The sequence below is a fragment of the Crocodylus porosus genome, unplaced genomic scaffold (genome assembly GCF_001723895.1).
Source record: "Crocodylus porosus isolate Cpor-Errol unplaced genomic scaffold, CroPor_comp1, whole genome shotgun sequence".
NCBI lineage: Eukaryota > Metazoa > Chordata > Crocodylia > Crocodylidae > Crocodylus > Crocodylus porosus.
In genome coordinates, this window is record NW_017728886.1 from 22,753,002 (window position 1) to 22,772,042 (window position 19,041).

The 19,041-nt window shown below is 40.4% G+C and overlaps 1 long non-coding RNA gene across 4 annotated transcripts in view; it reads right to left on the bottom strand.

The window, feature by feature from the left end:
- Positions 1-19,041, bottom strand: part of LOC109307169 — a 393,364-nt gene that overhangs the window by 371,476 nt on the left and 2,847 nt on the right. For all 4 annotated transcript variants that reach the window (XR_002100183.1, XR_002100186.1, XR_002100185.1 and 1 more), the window contains exons 2-4: positions 17,565-17,650; positions 17,178-17,239; positions 16,440-16,515 (exon numbers count right to left, since the gene is read on the bottom strand). This is a non-coding gene — a long non-coding RNA (uncharacterized LOC109307169). The remainder of the gene's footprint in view (positions 1-16,439; positions 16,516-17,177; positions 17,240-17,564; positions 17,651-19,041) is intronic.

The window sequence follows — 19,041 nt, forward strand, 5'->3', positions numbered from 1 at the left end:
CTTGTAAGTGTCTTGGGGGTTCTTCCTACCAAGGTGCAGCACCTTACACTTCTCAACACTGAAGGCCATCCAGTTTTGGTCAGCCCACCCTAAGAGCATGTCCAAGTTGGCCTGTATACTCAGCCTTTCCTGTGGTGTGACCGCCCCCCCACAGAATTTGGTGTCATCCAAGTATCAAGCCCTGAGGGACTCCACTGGTCACCCTGAGCCATATTTATTTACTCCATCAACTAGTACTCTTTGGATCCAATCCCATAGCCAGTTACAGTCATCAGACCGTATGATGATCAAGGCCACAGTTCCCCACCTTAGCCACGAGGACATCATAGGGAACTCGGTCAAAGGCTTTCTTGAAATCCAGATATATGACATCCATGTCATCTCCATTGTCCAGGGCTCATGTGACCTGGTCATAGAAGGAGATGAGGTTAGCCAGGCAAGTCCTGCCAGTCACAAAGTCATGTTGGCTGGCCTTCAGAAGTTTGCCTTCTGCTAGTCTGGTGTTGATGGATCCCTTGACAATTTTCTCCAGGAAAATGTTAAGATGTGAAGATGTTACATCTTAAGGTGTGAAGTAGTTTGCCAGTGAATCTTTATAATTCAACAACTCAGCACTATGGTCTCAGCCAAAATGTGCTATCAAAACTGCTGCAGTCCCCAATTTAAAAATACTAATTTCCAAGGGCAACATAATTGCTTTTCTTCTTACAACAACCCAGTAAACACATTAGTAAGACTATGACTTTGGGTAATTAATTATACACTTTATAGTATTTTATGGTTTTCTGAAGACTTTAAAGTTCTTCACAAATATTAGGAGGTAGACACAGCTATCCTTACTCAGACAGAATAATAAGCAGAACTGCTCAAAAGTAAGTTTTCACTCTCTATGAATCTGAGTGAAAAAAAAGCTGGTGCTATTTCAATAGTATTCAAAATGCTACAGTGAATTAGTTTTCACTATGCACATTTTTGCAGATGAGGAATCTAAAACACAGATATTAAAAACTTCCAAGGTCTCACAGAAAAAAATGGTGGCAAACTAAAAGTAGAAAGAGAAGGAAAGACAAATAAAGAGGCTTCATTCCAAGGTAAAGATCTGTAAAGGCACAAAGGCAGTCAAGCCACAGAAGAGCCGCTGGAAGTCAATAAGATCTGGGCACTTGCTTCTCATTTTTCCTCTAGAAAAATCTGCTCTTTACCCTCTAAATATGCAGCGAGGCATAAGGAAATAATGCTAACCTATGGTTTAGGCAGGAAGCCTTTTTTGAATATGTGACCAAATGCATGATTAATGACATACCTGTATCCAGAAGGCAGGAAAATTAGTGGAAAACTAAAGTATTCATGATGTCTAAATATTTCAGCTATGCCCTTGATGCAGCAAAAGAACCTGGTATCTAAAGAAACTATGTGCTTCACGAAGGTATCAAATAGCAGCCAGTACAATTAGTCTTTAGACTCAAAACTAAATGAGTAAGAGAGAAATCAGTCTAAGGTTTTCTCTATATGACAACCAGAACTCTAGCTGTGGCAGCAAAAGCTTAACTGTATCGTCATATAAAGTTCCTATAAGGCAACAGAGCCCTCATTTATGCCAGTGGCATGAAACTGCCTCTCTCTCAGCAAGAGCAGTCTCAGACAGCTGAGTGGCTACAGCAGTCCTCCAGCACCACTCTTGACATCAGCTTGAACTCTGCTGGCCAAAATTCAAACCAACTGTAAGTTAATCACTGTCACCCTTTAAAGCAGCCCTCCATTTCAAAAGCCCTGCCAGCATATATTTAAAGGAGTTGCCAGAGGTATAAGAGATGGTCAGCATTTGGCCTACTAGTCAATAAAAGGCTTCAATAAAAGGCTTCTACTCCTACCCAGGGCAGAAAAGAGTTTGTGGATCTCCTCAGCATTTAAAGGTGAGAAGATTATCCAATCTGAATCCCATGTCAATAGGAAAAATGGGAATGTGTGAGGGATGCTGGCTTGAGAAATGAAAAGGATGTGAAAAATCCATGACCCAGCATACAACGGTCAAAAGACCGTGAACAGGCATACAACTTGGCATTTCTCTGCAACAAATGATTGAGGCTTACCCATGATATGCCTCTTCTTCAAGGAGCAGTACTTAACCCTAGATAGGAGTCCCACCCATTCTGCCATTCTTAACAATGGGAACTTCTGATGAGAAGCCACTGGACCACTTCATTGATTGTCTGGCCTGAGGAGGGTGACTTCTCCAATAAGAATAAAGAAGGAAGGACGGGGACCCCACTCCAACAACAAGCCCATGCTAGAAATCCTGGACACTCAAAGGCAGGTGCAAGTTCCAGCCAGGAGGACTGGGAAACAAACTCTGGCAATCACTATAATGGAAGGAAGGGTAGATTTGCCAAAGTAATCCTTTCATAGCATCTGACGAAAGGAGCATCAACTCACAAAACTTGTGCTATATATCTCTACTTTGGTTAGTCTACAAGGTGTATATTTACCTTGCCTTTCACTTGACTTCAGACTAACACAGCAAAATATGTCTTTCCAATGACTATAATGCTTTATTGCCTTCTTCCCACTCAGAGCGTGTCTGTTCTTCCCCCTCCCTGCTTGAATTTTGCACTCCCCCACGCAGTCATAGGTTTACAAGGGAAAGCAGGGCTTTGCATTTTGCTTTATTAATCACCAATACTCACAAAGGCAGAGACAAAGAAAGGAGAGAAATGCTCTGTTTAAAAAAAATAAAATAAAACACCCTACCCTTTTGCACCACATGTAGCAAAAGCAACTGTTTTATGGCTTGTAAACCATGAGCACTATGAAGAGAGCCTGGTACAACTGCCACTGCTGTATACTTGGTATACTCCCTCTATTAAGGATCAACAAAATTGGCATCCTTAAGTAGACCCCCATCAGTAGCTGCCCGGCTTAACATGATGCAGAGGTGGAAGAGGAAAACAAAAGAGGGCATGTTCACAGAGAGGATACTCTAGGCAGGCAGATTTTGATGAAGGGAAGGAGATTATGCTCTGGGAACACCAGATGGAATAGAAAGCCAACAAGCAAGTGTGGGTGGACCTGAAGCAGCTTTTTAAGCAACAGAAGCTCATCAACCACCAGACTTCATACACTTCCTCATTCCCTCCAGGCCATGGAGACCATATCATATAAGGCACCCTGAACCCCCACCTCCCACCTGGCATCCCACTGAATAGCAAGGGCAAGTCTGAGCTAATACACTAGCCTTGTGGAGCCTAAGCTCAAGACACCCTGCACTCTGTCACCATTACAATGTCTAGTCTTCTGTTGGGTGCTTTTGGTCTTGGGGTTAGACACACAGTGGTTGTCTGCTTTCTTCCCTTTGTGGCAGCAGACCAAGGTGATGACTCCACTTCCACATGTTATCTTGAGGCTGCCACCTCCCTTTTGGCCTCAGACAGGGTGTGCAGGATACAACAGAACATGACAACTACAAGTGTACTTACTTCAGTCACATCCAGCCTGCTCATTAAACATCTCCACCCCCCTTACAGATGTCCAAGGGCTTTCTCCATGACCTTGCTACATCTCCTTAGTCTACAGTTAAATGATGATTTGGTGCTATCAAGCTGGCTAGTGTATGGCTTCAAGAACCACAGCCTGAAAGTATAGTGTGGGTCCCCTACAAGTGTGTCTACATCAGATAAAAATGTTCACACACACAGCTTTTTGAAGAAGCAGCTATACTTGAATATGCAGCCATGAGATCATCCACAACCAGCTACCATCAATGTCTATAAAGTATATCTATGATCGGTTGACACTTGTATTACCATGAAGAACTACCCCTTCTCCTGATGTATTTGGAGGTTGAAGGTCAAAATACAGTTATGAATCCCATCTATAGCCCAGCCACAGTTCAGAAACCACATCATCTCAAATGCCTACATTATGTCATATCATTGCCTTGAGTCACAAACTACCACAGGAAGCCATACTCAGTATTTCCAAATGCCTTGACAACAAACCCAGTTGTGGCTTTCCCAACACCAAGCTGCTTCCCAGTTGGTAACAATCCAGAGGTACCAGGTTCCACAATGCAAGCACCACCAACTTCTCAACAGATACAGCTGTTCTTATTCTTATGTCAGACTACTGAAGCATAGAGGCAAGTCTGACACAGAGATAAGAAAAAGCAGTCTTCCACATGTGAAAGTCTGACAGCCATTGCTGGCCATCTCATACCTGCAGGACATCTCAGGTGCACAAAATATATGCTAAGTCTCCTGCACCCAGTACTTGTGCTCAATGTGTTCAAGTGGTCTAAGATAAAATCTGCTAGTGCTGCCTTTGGAGGTCTCTGAAATCATAACCTTCAATGATTATGACATCAGGATGCAAACCAAACTTCTTTTCTACCAGTTTGTTGTCATCCCTACCATCTCAGAGCAATTTGCCAGGTATGAAGTCGAACATTCAGATCTCAGACTGGCCTCCTCCAACATCTACAGACTCACTGATGACGCCTCCAGTCCCACAAGACAGCCATCTTCATAACAAGGGAGTGTTAACAAACAGTCCGCGACCACCTCCAGAAGCCAGAAACTCCAACCCATTCTCTGCAGAGCCCACTGTTTAGTGTCCACTCACTCTTCCTCTGCAGCTGCTTAATGCTCAGCTGCTCATTCCTATTTTTAGGGGGTGCAGGCACATTAGAATGTAATGGTTCACACTGAAGGATTCAATTATACTGAATTCCAGGAGCAACCAGAAAAGAGTGCCCACAAAAGCAGGATGATTGTATGTTCTCCAGCAGCTAAGCAGTGATGTCTGCTACAGGTGAATACCAAGCTTGGTGGCAGAATTTTCTAATCTAGACACAGCCTCAGTGAGCTAACTTTTTTAACAACACAAGAAATACTACAGTAAGGATGTTGAAATAGTGTCAAATCACATTTTATAGCTCTGGGAAAAAAATGCATATATTCATGGTTTCCATGGACTAAGCAAGAGCTTAAAATATTGGTCTTGACTGGATTTCCAGAAGAAAATAATTTTCAAAGGAAATTATTTGTCACATTACCTACAATCTAGAGATCTAAACATAATCTTTCCTCTAGCCTTTGGCACAACCTATAATAATTGGACCATAGAAGGAAGTAATAATAACAATAAAGTGGAACACAAGTTGCATGCCAAACATCACAGCTTGCCCAGTCACTTGCTTTATCACTGCCCATCCCATCAGGAATAACCGAAGTCCTAGGTATTAAATGACATGCCATATTCATTCAGTGATACTGAAGTCATGAGATAGAATGATAAACTGCTAATCAACCAACTATACGCACTGGTTATTATAGCATATTAACTTACAGTACACAATACTGTTTTAACTTCAGCAGAGCAGATGGCCAGCTGGATTTGTGTAGAAGACTGACATGACAGCCAACGCATCGTAAGACTTAGTATGGGCACTGACTACCTCAAAGTCCCTGAAGCAGGTTTGGTGGGTTTTATTTCTTCAGGCCTTGCTTATTTCCCCCTTGCAGAAGCTGATATTCACAGCTATAAAATGCAATTTTGGAAGACATCTGTATTCTGGTGCCACAAGTTACTTGCAGATTTCTGTCAAAATGCCATGAACATTCACTTCCACTGCAGAATTGTAGAAAAGCTAAAATTCATCACTTTCTGCTTAAGTGTGAATATTTATGTGCATTTAATGTATTGCCAGGAGCCCATAAACTAGGGTAAGCATACGTACCGGGCAAACCAGGACAGACCCAGCTTTTGCAGTCCAATCCCAGCCAGTTGGTCAAAAGTCCTACAGCAGAGTCTGGCAGGAACAGAGCATCATGGTATGCCAAGTAGGCAGGCAGGCACTGCTGGTACTGGGTGGGAGCAAGGTAGGCAGACTGGAGCAGGGTGGTGCTTGTTCCAGTCTGCCCACCTTGCTCTCGCCCAGCAACAATGGTGCATGCCCATCCGCCTACCTAGCTCACCATGCTGGTTCTCCTCCCCACCAAACTCTGCTCTGGGACTTTTGACCAACCGGCTAGGACCAAACTATGGAAACCAGGACAGGGATGTACAGCCAGTTTTCTACATCCAGTTTTCCCAGGATGTATGATCACCCTACCATTGACTGTGCTGGGAGCTACAAATATTCAGCACCTCCAAAAAGATCTTTGATTCAGGTGCCTGCATATGGATTTTAGATGTCTAATTTTAGGCACTAACATTTGGAACTGTAGACTTATTTCCCAAATGGCTTTTCAAATCAGAATGACACATGGCCTCCCCCACATTTAGCTTCCTTACAACTTGTGTTTCTAAAGATAACTGACAGATGTCATCCTTCGTTTTCCTGGTGACTAGAATAGTTGATGCACTGAAATAGGGAGGAGCCACCCACCTGCTTCCACTCATTATGCTACAAATTGCAGTTAGTAATCATGCCCTTGGAGAAGGTGAAAACAAGCTCTAGCAATTAATAAGTAGGAAATATTTCATACCTGGAACTGTTATGAATACTTTATCTCAGAACTTTCCAAATGCAATCAATCTGAGTTGGCCTTTGACCTACTGTATAATGAACATGAAATAGGTCTTGAGGGTAACTGCTCTATTTTAGATCTGCCAACTTGATTAATATTGATTTATCTACTCTCTATGGTAATTTCCCTTTGACAGTAACTCTCTGTATGGTTTACTGGAGGGCTACTCCTTTTGGGATTTGTTTCTCTGTTTCATGGGATGACAATTATTCTGATTATCCTGAATTATTGGGATGGGATTGGAATGCAGTAGGGAGATGAGGGTTCAGCCTTGATACTGAGAAAACTTATTTCAAAACTCAAGGGAAATCAAGAAGTCCCCTTGTCAAGATTTCGGTGAGTTAGTTTTCATCTTTGACAGAAAAATTATGTAAAATAAATAAACATATACTGAAATGATTTACTATGTTAAATGTATACCTTTTCTGGTCACTGGCAAGCTTGACTGAATGTCTATGGTTAAATGATTAGCCCGATAATATTAAGGGCTATATTATTGTTGTTATTGTTATAATTGTTGTTCTTGTTATTAAAAAACTGGGGTTATAACCAAAATACCTTTAGCTGACCCTTTGATATAATGATATAGTTGAATACCCTGATAACTGTACAGTTTATCTTGCTAACAGCAAAACATATTTTTAGGGTAGTGCCATCATTAGCAATAGGGCCTATTTATTATAAGTTTTATTGAAATGTAAAGCCAAATAACAATTATATAAAGGGAAGAAAAATGAATATTTTATTGGATAATAGACAAATTCAAGTTTATCACTTTATCACTCAAATTCAACAAAGGCTTCACAAAAAAGTCTTGTCAAAATGTTTCTGTCAGACCTAGTTTTCAGTGGAAGACCCTGGGCTTTCAACATGACAATTGTTTCCATGAAATATATTTGTTTCCAAAGAACAGTTTGACATGGAAATGCTGCCACATTGTCCTGTGGGGCCTGTAGTTCAGATGCCTCATATTTGTATTCACCTGTTGAGCCAGAGTCCATAACCAGACTACATTTCCCATGCTAAAATACAACAGACAGTGTGATATGAGAGACCTAAGTCCATTATGACAGTTGTAGAAAAGCCAAGTTGCCAGCATATAGATGAGAATGGCAGCAAAAGTTGCTTGAACTGACTCCCGTGAGACCCCCCACACTGGCCTTTCCAAATGAAAAAATTTTCATGTTTCAATTTTTCCTAAGAAAGACAAAACTTACTGCAGGAAAAGAAATCTAACCAGCTCTATTCACAATAGGCATGTCTACACCAGATACTACTACGCAGTCATTACTGTGCATATTTTTAATGCTTGTATAAGCAAGTACTAAACAAAACATGGAATAACCGTGAAGTAGTGCCAGCAAACATCTGTTAGGTGACGCTACTGCGCAGTAGCATATTAGCTACTGTGCAACAGCATATTAGCACAGTCCGTGCAGTGACATGAAACTGTGCAGTATTTTTCAACTGCTGCACAATCAGCATTTCATGCAGACATGCCTACTGCTCTTCTGATAACTCAGATATATCGGGGATTGCCACATTAAACCACGATATCCGCGAATTATCTTGTCCTCCAATTCTGAGTATACTGCAGTTCTATAGTTGCTTCTGGAAAAGTTAAGCTCTAACTTATTTTGTTCTTTTTAATGGAGAAGCTCTGGTTAGACTTCTTTTATACCGAGGCAGATTATGCAACTTTCTTTTAAAGGTAGAATTACTTTTCCTTTTAAAAGTAACAGAAAAAGCTTTTGTTGTATTTTCTTCATAGTAAATCTCGACTGTTGCTTAGCAGCCATATACAGAAACAATGGAATTTCCAGTCAAAATGAAAATGCTGCAGCAAATAAACCTTTCGTATTAATTACAAGATGGATGTAAGAGTTGAAATATTTCATACTCTTACACAAATTTGTTTCCTGCAGATGTTTAAACATAGAAACGGCCAGTTTTGGATCTCTTATTAATCAGGATGAATGGTCTATTAAAAAAAAAAAAAAAAAGGACATATTGCTTTGGAGCAATGATTTACTGAGTGTTCCAGAAACTAAGACCAGCATCTTCAAACTTATAACTGGCTACTAAACCAAAGTGAATGTCCATTAAATAATTGATTGCTTTTTGTGAGGATAGAAGTACCCAGATTTGGGTCTTGAAATGAATGGCATCTGCAGGTGTTCCACAGGAGCTTCAGGATAATTACTCAGTTGCTTACGTGTGGATTTTGGAAGCTAGTGGTTCAGGCAAATGAACAATTTACTGTGAAATAAAAAGGGGCTTTACAACGCACAAGCAGGTGTGCAGTACTGCCGAAGCACACATTCTAACACATTCTAGCACGTGGAAGCTAAACCACAGTACTTCACCCCTCGTTCCTTAGGGGCTAAGCCACTACACTTATTCTTAGCCTGCATTAAGGAGAAGCTAAAGTGTATGTGCAATTATTACAGACCACAGGCATGCTCTTCCTTATTTGCCGTCAAGTAAATTGTTTATATATCAGCGTCTCCTTTTGAAATATGAGGCACCCAAGTAGGAAATATATTTTTGTGGAAGTTAAATTTTGACCACATTTTTTAAGAATTAATTTCTGTTAAATAATATATGTATGATCTTCAATTCCCATTTTACAAGCAGGAGTGTGACACTCATCTATGTCTACTTTGTTTTTAGGCACAGGTTTTCAGGATTCTTTTGTGGGGCTCCCCTCCTAAAAGTAAAGAAGGAAATACCAAAGTTACTCTTGCAGATCACAGCTGTACAGCTTTAAGGCAGGCATTTTACTAAGAAAATAGCACTCCATCTTACTGACCAAACAAAGCAACAGAAGGTCCCAAATTCTGTACTCCAAGAACGCAGCTGACATCAATGCAGTATCATGTAAATAACTTAAGGCAGAATCTGACTGAGAAATGCTTGCACTGCAATGCTAAAATATTTGTATTGTTCAGGCATTTAGTACTTTGGTTTACTTTTTTTTTTTTTTCCTCCAAGCTCAGGGTTGATCCACAGGACACTGTCATTATGTTGCCTTCTCACCTTTCAGTTGATAGACAGACTTCCTGCTAGAGAGACATTATTATTTAACTGGATCCATGCATCCTGCCACTGAATTGTTTCACTTTTGTTCTTGGCAACTGGCAATACTCTAGGTAATGTTTCTTTTCTCATTTGGCTAATTCCTTCAGAACACTTAGCAAATTAACCCCATGTAGTTCATTTAGTAAACACAGGATCTCCTGAAAGGATTTAACAAAACCAAAGTACCTCAAAGTTTCCAGAAAATTGTTGTTTTTCTTTGGTTTTATCCTGTATAAGCTTATAGAAAAAGCTCAGGAAACAAGCCCATTTTTTTAAATCCAACACATACAAGAGATGAGTGGACTGTAAGAGAATCAAGTTAGAAACAGGTTTCTTTTTTAAAAGATAAAATTTTAGAGAAATAATGCACCATGGCTGTCTCAGAAAAATGTACTAGAAGTATAATCAATCTGTCAGGTAAAGACAGATTTTTCTTTCAACTCTCTCTTGTTCATAAATAAACATTCCCTACTAACCACTGAGAGTAGGGATCCCACTGACACTTTAACTCTTATTACATTAAGCTGTGTTCATTTAAACCTCAGTGTTACCTGTTTAGGAAGACTTTAGCAGTATACATCTGAAACCCTTCTACACCTCCAGTCAATTAGTTTAAATTAAAATATCATATTCAATATGCTATTGCTCAAGCCTAAATGCAGAACTCATTGTGCGAAATGTTATGGCCTATGTTACAAAGATAAGACTACATGTCCACAATGGTTCCTCTGATCTTAAAAATCAGTGACATATGAATAAAGTATATTCCACTTACCAGTGATCAAGGGCATACCTTCCCCATCTAAACACTATTCAAAAACTACCCTTTAACATGGCTGTAAATCAGCTTTAATGTTAGGGTGTCACTGCTAACCTATTTAACCACTTTGAGTTGCAATAAGAGCCCAATCCATAGGCCATTGTATCCAGTGACTGGCCATTGCTTCCATGGTGTTTGGATCAGGGCCTTAACTGTAAAGGAGCAAGTTCCTGGCTAGCACATACCTTTTGCATTTGAACCATAACCGGGACACAGCTTGATTAATTATGCTTTGTGTTCCATGTGACAGATCTTTCTTGCCCCTTAATTCAATGGGCCACATGGATCTCCAAGTAAGAGTGGAATAACAATACAGGACAGTAGCAACAGGGATAAATTTAACTGTGTAGGATATCAGGGCATTCAGTAGCAGCATCCTTTGACTAGTCAGGAGGTCATTTTAGCTGGTAAAATAGTACAATAAAGTAAAAAGTATATCTTACTAGACTGCCATCTATTCACATGCATTCATGTTTCTTCTTCGTTTGTTCAATTTCTTGCATGCTTCTTACTTTGTACCCAGGCTCATTATGAAAACGCTCAAACAGCTATTCTGAATTCTCTCTAATTTCCCCTCTCCTGCTTATAGTAGTTTCAGGCATCTTGTCAGAGAGCATAAAAATGGTTTTAGGAGGCTGCTCAACTGGAACAATCAAGATTGAGTAGCCAAAAACATAGTCAAAGAGACTAGGTTGTGATCCAGCCATGGTTTGAAATATCCACACAATATTTCAGAAAACTGATAAGTTTATAAAATTCAACATCTTCTTGCAGACCATTCATAAAAAGAATAATGATGAATAACTGATTAGCTATTAATCATATGCTCAGCCTTAAAAATGACAAGGTTATCTACTAATAAGCTAAAGATGCGTGAACTGGTTAGTCTTTGAACAGGTGGTCACATGAAAAATGAAATACAAAATTTGTAAGAGTGGTCAGAGATAAATATAGTTCACCTCCTGCTCATCTTCCCCACCTTAAATACTTAGATACCCAAGTCCTGTCAGTGCCAAAGCCTAATCCATCATGATTTCTATGTCTATATGGAGCCTACCACAATATGATCAAGAGATAACATCTTACATGAATAGCATTATCATCAGCATAAATGTTCTATAATATTTTGACATGAGTCACAAATAAAAATGAGTCTGATGGTTTAGCCCTAAATTATAACAATATCATAGAAGCATAGAAAATTAGCATTGGAAGGGACATCAGGAGGTCATCTAGTCCAGGGGTTCCCAAACTCTGGGCTGTGGCCCAGTACCAGGCCATGAAGGGTTGACTGCCAGTCCACAGGAGGGCTGGCTGCTGGACCAGAAGTGATCACACACCAGCTAACTGTGGACTGGAAGTGACCAGCATACTGCAGACCAGCAGCCAACCCTTTTTTATACTGGCTACCTTCCCACCGTATGGCAGTCACTGCTGGTCCACAGTTTGCCAGTCCACGGTCTGTCCTGGTCTCCCACTTGCCGGTCCTCACCTTAAAAAGGTTGGGAACCCCTGATCTACTCCCACCCCCTACTCAAAGCAGGACCATCCCCAGGACCAAATCCTCCACCCATCATGATGTGGTAGAATTTGGAATAACTGGCAGTCTTTACTCAGAAAGGGCTAAGTCCAGCAAGGGAGTAAAAAGAAAGTTAAACTGTCAGTAGGTGTCCTTGACAGGGCGTGGTGTTACTAGAGTGATTTTAAAAAAATGGAGAAAATTTGCAGCCAAAGGTGTTACTGTGCTTGTCAAACAAGAATTGCCAGAAGTTGTCTGGCCATGTTACTACTCCTGCTCCGGTAGCATGAAGCACAAGCAGATGGGAGCAAGCACTTCAGGTCAGCAGGCCAGGAGGAACATTATGCCCAGCATAAACCATGAGGCACAAAGCAGATGGCTAAGACAAAGAATGCATTACAGAAGCCTTCAGAGACAGATCAGTAAGCGAATGCCTCGGCTAACAGTTTCTTCCACATGCAGACTTTAAGCCACTACTCCAGAGTTAGTAGAAGAGACTACTAGAAATAACTAAAGGGACTCTTTGGAGTCACTAGACAACGTGTAGGCAATTATATGCTGCTCCGGGTGGTACCGTAGTCCCTTGCAAGTACTCCATTCAGTGTGGGCATAGAGTTTGCTCAAATTGTTTAACACCATGTACTTTCCTGTGAATTTTGCTGAGCCTCGTTGTAGTAAGGAACTCCAGAATGCAGAACATCCGCGTTCTGACAAGTGCAGTGTTTAGCAAATGCAGGACTGAAACCAGCCTGTGTTCTGGGCCAGGACAATAGGTGAGTAAAATACACAGGAGACCTTGCCCAATAACTGCCTGTACTCCAAGGATATGTCTACATGATAGTATATTGGGATAGATATGTAGTTCAGCCCAGTGCCAAGAACCCCTCACTGTACAGAGCATTAACTTCACATAGTTCTGATTTTTTTCCTTAAGTACTTCATGACAGTATATTAAAAATGTGAATATTTAAAAGGTGAATAACGTCTGACAACAACCCATACACAACACGGGATCAATTTCCTAATTATGTATATATAAAAATAAGTTTCCCCTCAGCAAGAAAACAAATTAAATGAGCTGAGTACAGCCATAATAATGCCACCACCTCCCAGACACCTATGTTTAATGAAGTCAGAACACCAGAATAAGAGAGGTTTGCAATAATAGTTTTCAGGAAGTATAAACTCCAATTCCCTCCACTTTCAGTCTTTCTGCCATGGTTAACAATTACTGTACTTAAAGCCAAAGCTGCCCCGAAGGAGAACAAGAGCTGGAACTGCCAGCACACGAGCTTAGATAGCCAGTTAATAATTTAGTGGCAGCAAGTTATCAGGCTATTCCAGTACGCATTCCTCCCTCTGCCCACAGAAATGTCTTCTTTGTGAGGGAATTTCTTTGGGAGACTTCACCTAGAGAAGAGGAACAGACCATTCTGTCTGCAAGCAAATGCACATTCCAGACTCCAAGAATGAATCTGGATATAGTGGAGAATTTCTCTCAAAATTAACAGTGGTTACATTTTTTTTTAGGACATTAAATCTTTTATGCAGCCCTGAAAAGGTCACTTTTTTGCTACATTGTTCCATTTTATTTATCATCTCTCATTTGAAACTAATCTAGTATGCAACTGTGTATGTCCATTAAGTATGCTTTTTAAAATACATACAAGGAAAAACACTGAAAATTAATATATTCATGATCCACAACTTTAGATGGAGTGAACTAAAAATGTGCTCCAAAGTTGAACAACACAATTTGGATATCACTTGATTGAAGGAAAAAACAAGGTGCTCCTTAACAGAGTGCATCTATGTGTATCCTCGTTTCCTTTTAATTATTTATTAAATTATTCAGGTTGGCATAGATGCAATGCATATTTATAAAATAGCATCTTCTTTATTTTTCCTTTAAGAGGGTGTCCAAGTCAAATGGAATTTAATCATGTGTTCAAAAATATAAAAAAGTTACAAACCCAAATAGGTCACTTTGAACACTTAAGGTTCTGCTTTCTTATTAACCTCTCATAACTACTAGTTTACCTAGTGAGACTGCAGAATCACCACCACTGCAAGTTTAAGTGTAGGTTAGAAAAAGGTTTGTCTGGGATGGTTTAGAGAGACATTATTCTGCCTTGAGCAGAGGGTTAGTCTAGATGACTTGTTGAGGTCCCTTTAAGCCCTATTTTTCTATGATTCTATGCTTAGATACAGAAGGTAGAAAAGAGCCCAAAGTAACTTCCTACCTCTATTCTTATGTCCTAACGTTTTCATCTCCTTGTTTTCAGATTGCACCTGTGATTACAATACAAATTCCCATGATCCCTGACTTCTTTAGAGCTACACTCTGTACACACAAATGCATGTACTTTGCAACTTAAAACAACAAGCAGGGGATAACTGTCCTATACTATTCCCCATAAGTACACATGCATCCAAAATGGGAAAAGGTTCACAACACCATACCACACCACTTATTAAAATCTCTGAAGCCCATAACCCGCCTAATTCAGATAACTACCTATTGGAAGAGTTCAGAGATATATAGTAGCCAAGAATCACCCCTAATGTCAGAAACACATTTTATATAACTAACAAACTGGGATACATATTTGCTATGACTCCACAAGAAAACTGCACAACTGAAACACTAGCCTTACTGATCTCAGTCTCTACTTTATGAACTCAAGAAAGTTATATCACCTTGTACAAACTAGACACGAGGACCCTCGTTCATAGAGCACAAAAGACTGGGCAATACAATGGTGGCACGGTTGAGGTGGGTTATGGAGTATTACCCTTGAATTTCCAGATTTCTTAAATTAATTTTCTGAAGTACATTTTATTCCCTAAAGGTTCTTCTCCTGAGTAACAGAATATTTTGACTCGAAAGATAACCCAGAAAAAGAAAAAAAAAAAATGCATTTGTGCCTTTTCTCTCTGCTAAACAAAAGACCTAAAATTATTTTTATCAAGGGAAAAATAGCTGAATTCAGCTTGATTTTTTTACTGAAAATTCAAGTCTTGTCTATCCCAGAACACTTTATGGTAATTGAAATGCTTAGGAAATTATGTCATAAGAGAAAAAAACTGAGAAAGACTGCAACTGAAAGACAAAGATTTGTATGCAGACTGCCTACAGCACTTTGACCAAGATTTTCAAGGATGACTAAAGATGTTGGCTGCCAGATTGAGTCACCTTGAAGAGAATTGAAGACAATTCTGAAGCTCCCTGTGGAATCAAAGTGACTTCAAGGTATATCTAGCTGGGAACCCAAAAACTGAGGCATCTGAAAATCTCTATTCCTTATATTTCTGCCCCCCTTCTCCCCCCAAATATGGACCTAAGATTTTCTTGACACCTCTATCTCCAGTGCCTAAATAATACCTATTTGAAATAAAGCTTTTGTTAAAACATTCAACGTTGCATCTGTTCATTTCTTGTGGTATCCTGCAACATTCAAGAGTTTCTTCAGCAAAACTAGGGTAGATAAACTTGATATTCTCATATTTCTAAAAGTAAAGAAACAACCAAAACCACCTTCCAGGTATCTTCCCACCTCATAAGCAAAAAATGACATTTTTAGTGCCTTTGGAGGTTACTGTGCATTGGGTGTATCTACACAAAATGCTACTGTGCAGTGGTTACTGCATGTTTATTTAGTACTCATATAAGTAAGTACTAAAATAAATGTTCAGTAACCACAGTTATTGAGTAGTAATATCTGTGAATGCTTTTTAAGTGATGCTACTGTGCAGTAGCCTAAAACTACTGTTCACTAGCATCTTGACATAGTTTTTGACACATGACACTACCATGCAGTACTATCAGGCTACTGCATAGTCAGCATCTCATGTAGATGCACCCATTTAGAAGCAATAAACTTTTTTATGTGAAATGTATTCATTAAATTTACCATATTAAAATGATAACTAATTTCTACAAATCATATCAGTTTGAAATCATACTATACAACACCAGTTTAAAACAGTGGTTTGGAAAAATGATATTATTATCAACTAAATAAGTTGAGCTTCTGCAGGTATATGTTCATGCTTAACTAGTGGACACAAGTACTCCTAAAGTCTCTGTTCTTATTTACACCAAGATGTGTCTACACTGCCTCTCTGGGGCCTCCAACTCTCTAAAGTGGCAGCAAGTCTCTAAGCATGATTGCAGCACTCTCAGGCATGCTTCCTGACATGCTCTGGGCTGCTCCAGGCTAGTTGCAGTGCACGCTGAGGAGGAACACACAAACAGGACACACATCTCAAGAGTAGACCATCCCAGGCCTACCACAGAGGCAGTTTATATGTCCTATAAAGTGTCTCTACCATCAGTGGAAGTCAGACCAAATGTGACTACTTGTGCATTCAAGTCCTTGCCAGACTGGGACTTTGCAGACACCATGTCAGATTTGGTGTAGTCTTAATATGACAGAATTCATAGTAGCCTACTGATATACATACTATATATTTTATACAAAATACTTACCATAGTTTCTGATTTCACTGCGAGAGTTGAAGGCACTCAGTAAATTATTGTCAGTGACTCCACACCAGTTATCTGCCTGCAAGATAAAGCAGTGGGTTGTTTATGTCAGTTATTAAAATGGCACTACTGCATTCCTTTTTTCAGATAAAAGAAGTGTGATTACATTGATTTATCATGTTAGCTACATGTTTCTTTGAACATACCACTACTTTAAAGTAAACACCAGTAGTAGTTTATTAAGATAACTAAAAGCAAAAACACATCTCACCAAACAAATCTGTATGATGGGAATAGTCTTTGATTCAGTACCATAATTAGAAACAGACACTGAAGTCAAAGTACTAAAACAGCATCAGTCATTTCAAATCAAATTAACTGTTTGATTAATCAAACACCAAGACTGTCAGTCAGATAATACATTCAGTGCTTTTGTTCAATCACCAAAAAAGGTTTCCTCTTTAAACGCTGTAGATTTTAAATCAACCACCCAAAATTAACAAGATTAAGAGGAGTTAAAAAAAAAAATAAACCACCACCACCACCACAACTCCTGTAGCTAATCAGCCAAGTGAAAAGGTAGATGTATTGTTTTACTAGCAACAAAAATTTTCTTTAGTTGTGTTCTTCAAAATTAGGACCAGATTTTGTATTAGTTGCCCAGCAAACAAGGGGAAAAGTGCAGAGATATTTCCCCATCCCATTTCCCTACATAAGACACAAGCAGAAAAGGGTAGTGACCGGTTTGTATATCCTCCTCTTGTGTCCTGTAGAACCATGGGTCCCTTCTCATCCAAGGGAATCTAAAGGTACGAAAAAAATATCAGTTCCTTCCTCAGTCAGTTTTCAAAGGTGCTAAGCAAGCACATCTCCCATTTAATTTGTCCTTCAGATGCTTCATACCTTTGTGATCAGTTCATACATGTCCACAGTTAAACTGAATCCCTCCTCCCTCTTCTTCCTCATGAAGTGCTTTCAAGAGAGAAATTTTCCAGAATAAAGCAGGGACTTCGGGAGCCCCCTCCTATGCCATACTACAGAGGAGACCAGATACATTTTTTGCAGAACACAGTGCTTTCAACCCAAAAATCTCAAAGAATTATATAAGAGGTTAATTAGCTTATCTACCTTGTGGAGATGAGACACGAAATGCAGCTGAATCCCCTTAACCACTTGGCAAACTGAGGCATGGATGGTTTTAGTGACAAGAAAGCCTATGGAAAAGCAAGAAATAGAATCTGATTATCTTAACTCTGTTCTAAACTCTAGACCACAGTAGAGCAAGCGCAGCCAGCTTAACCTTTACAAAGTTAAAACAAAAAGCTGTATATGAAAACTCATATTGTTGTTTCAGTATTCCAGCATAATAGCAAAATGCAGGAAGGAACTGTGATATTATCATGCTACAAAATGAATTTATTCATTGCTTGTACTTTCATGGAAAGTATCCATGTAGCACGTTTAGCATTACTTCACTCTGACAGGATCAACTAAGAAGGAGAAACTGAAACTAAAGGATTGGTCTTGTACAATAAGGACCCAGTACAAAGAATGTAATATATCAATGAGAACCAGACCCCACCCAAGCCGGGCCCAAGGCAAATCAGCCCATGCAGGGCCCCGCCCCTACTCCAATGCCACATGCCCCGGACCTGAAGAAGTTGCAGGACACAAAGCTGGCAGCGGTGGTGCAAAGTCGCCACAGCCACTCTGCCCAGCTCTGTGGGGTCCCTCGAAGTGCAGTTGCCCTGATTCACCCCCTCCCCCCCAGGATGACCCTGAAGACAACTGAGATTGGCACCCAAGGGGGGTGACTTGAGACCCTCTGGGTTAGAATACAGGGAGAATGTAGTGAAGGGGATATAACTGTAGGAGTCTATTACAGACCTCCTAACCAGGAGGAAGAGCTTGACCATGAATTCGCTAGAGAACTGGCAGAGGCTGCATGCTTTCAGTGCGTAGTTGTCATGAGCATCTTCAACCACCCTGACATCTCATGGGAAGAGCATTCAGCCAAATCTGATTGATCACAAAGCTTCCTCAGTTGCATTGACAAGCTCTATTTGACACTCAAGAAGTCTATGGGCTGACAAGAGGTAAGTTGCTGCTGGATCTGGTACTGGCCAAAGGGGATGATCTAGCCAGTGACCTGAGGATCGAAGGGAAGCTTGGTAATAGTGATCATGAGTTGATCACTTTCTCTATGCATTTCAAAGCTGGCAAATCAGTCAGCAATGCAGCAACGCAGAAATCCTCGACTTCAGGAAAGTTGACTTTCACAAGCTCAGGAAGTTGGTTGTTGAGGCCCTGAAAGACCATGATCTGACAGGGAGCGGAGTCCATGATGAGTGGTTGCTCCTTAAGGATGTGACCCTAAAAGCACAAGTGAAGCCCATTTTGGCCCATAGTGTGGCAGGACAGCCCCTAGGGGTGCCGTGACCTCCCCTAGTGTCCTTGGAGGTCAGGAGCAGTGGGGAGAAGAGGGACACAGGCGCACGTGTGTCCTTCCCACACGTGTGCCTCCTTTCTGGACCCGGAGCGGAGGAGAGTGCAGCAGTAGCAGCGGCGGCGGCGGGCGGAGCAGCTGAGGGGGCAGCAGCAGCTG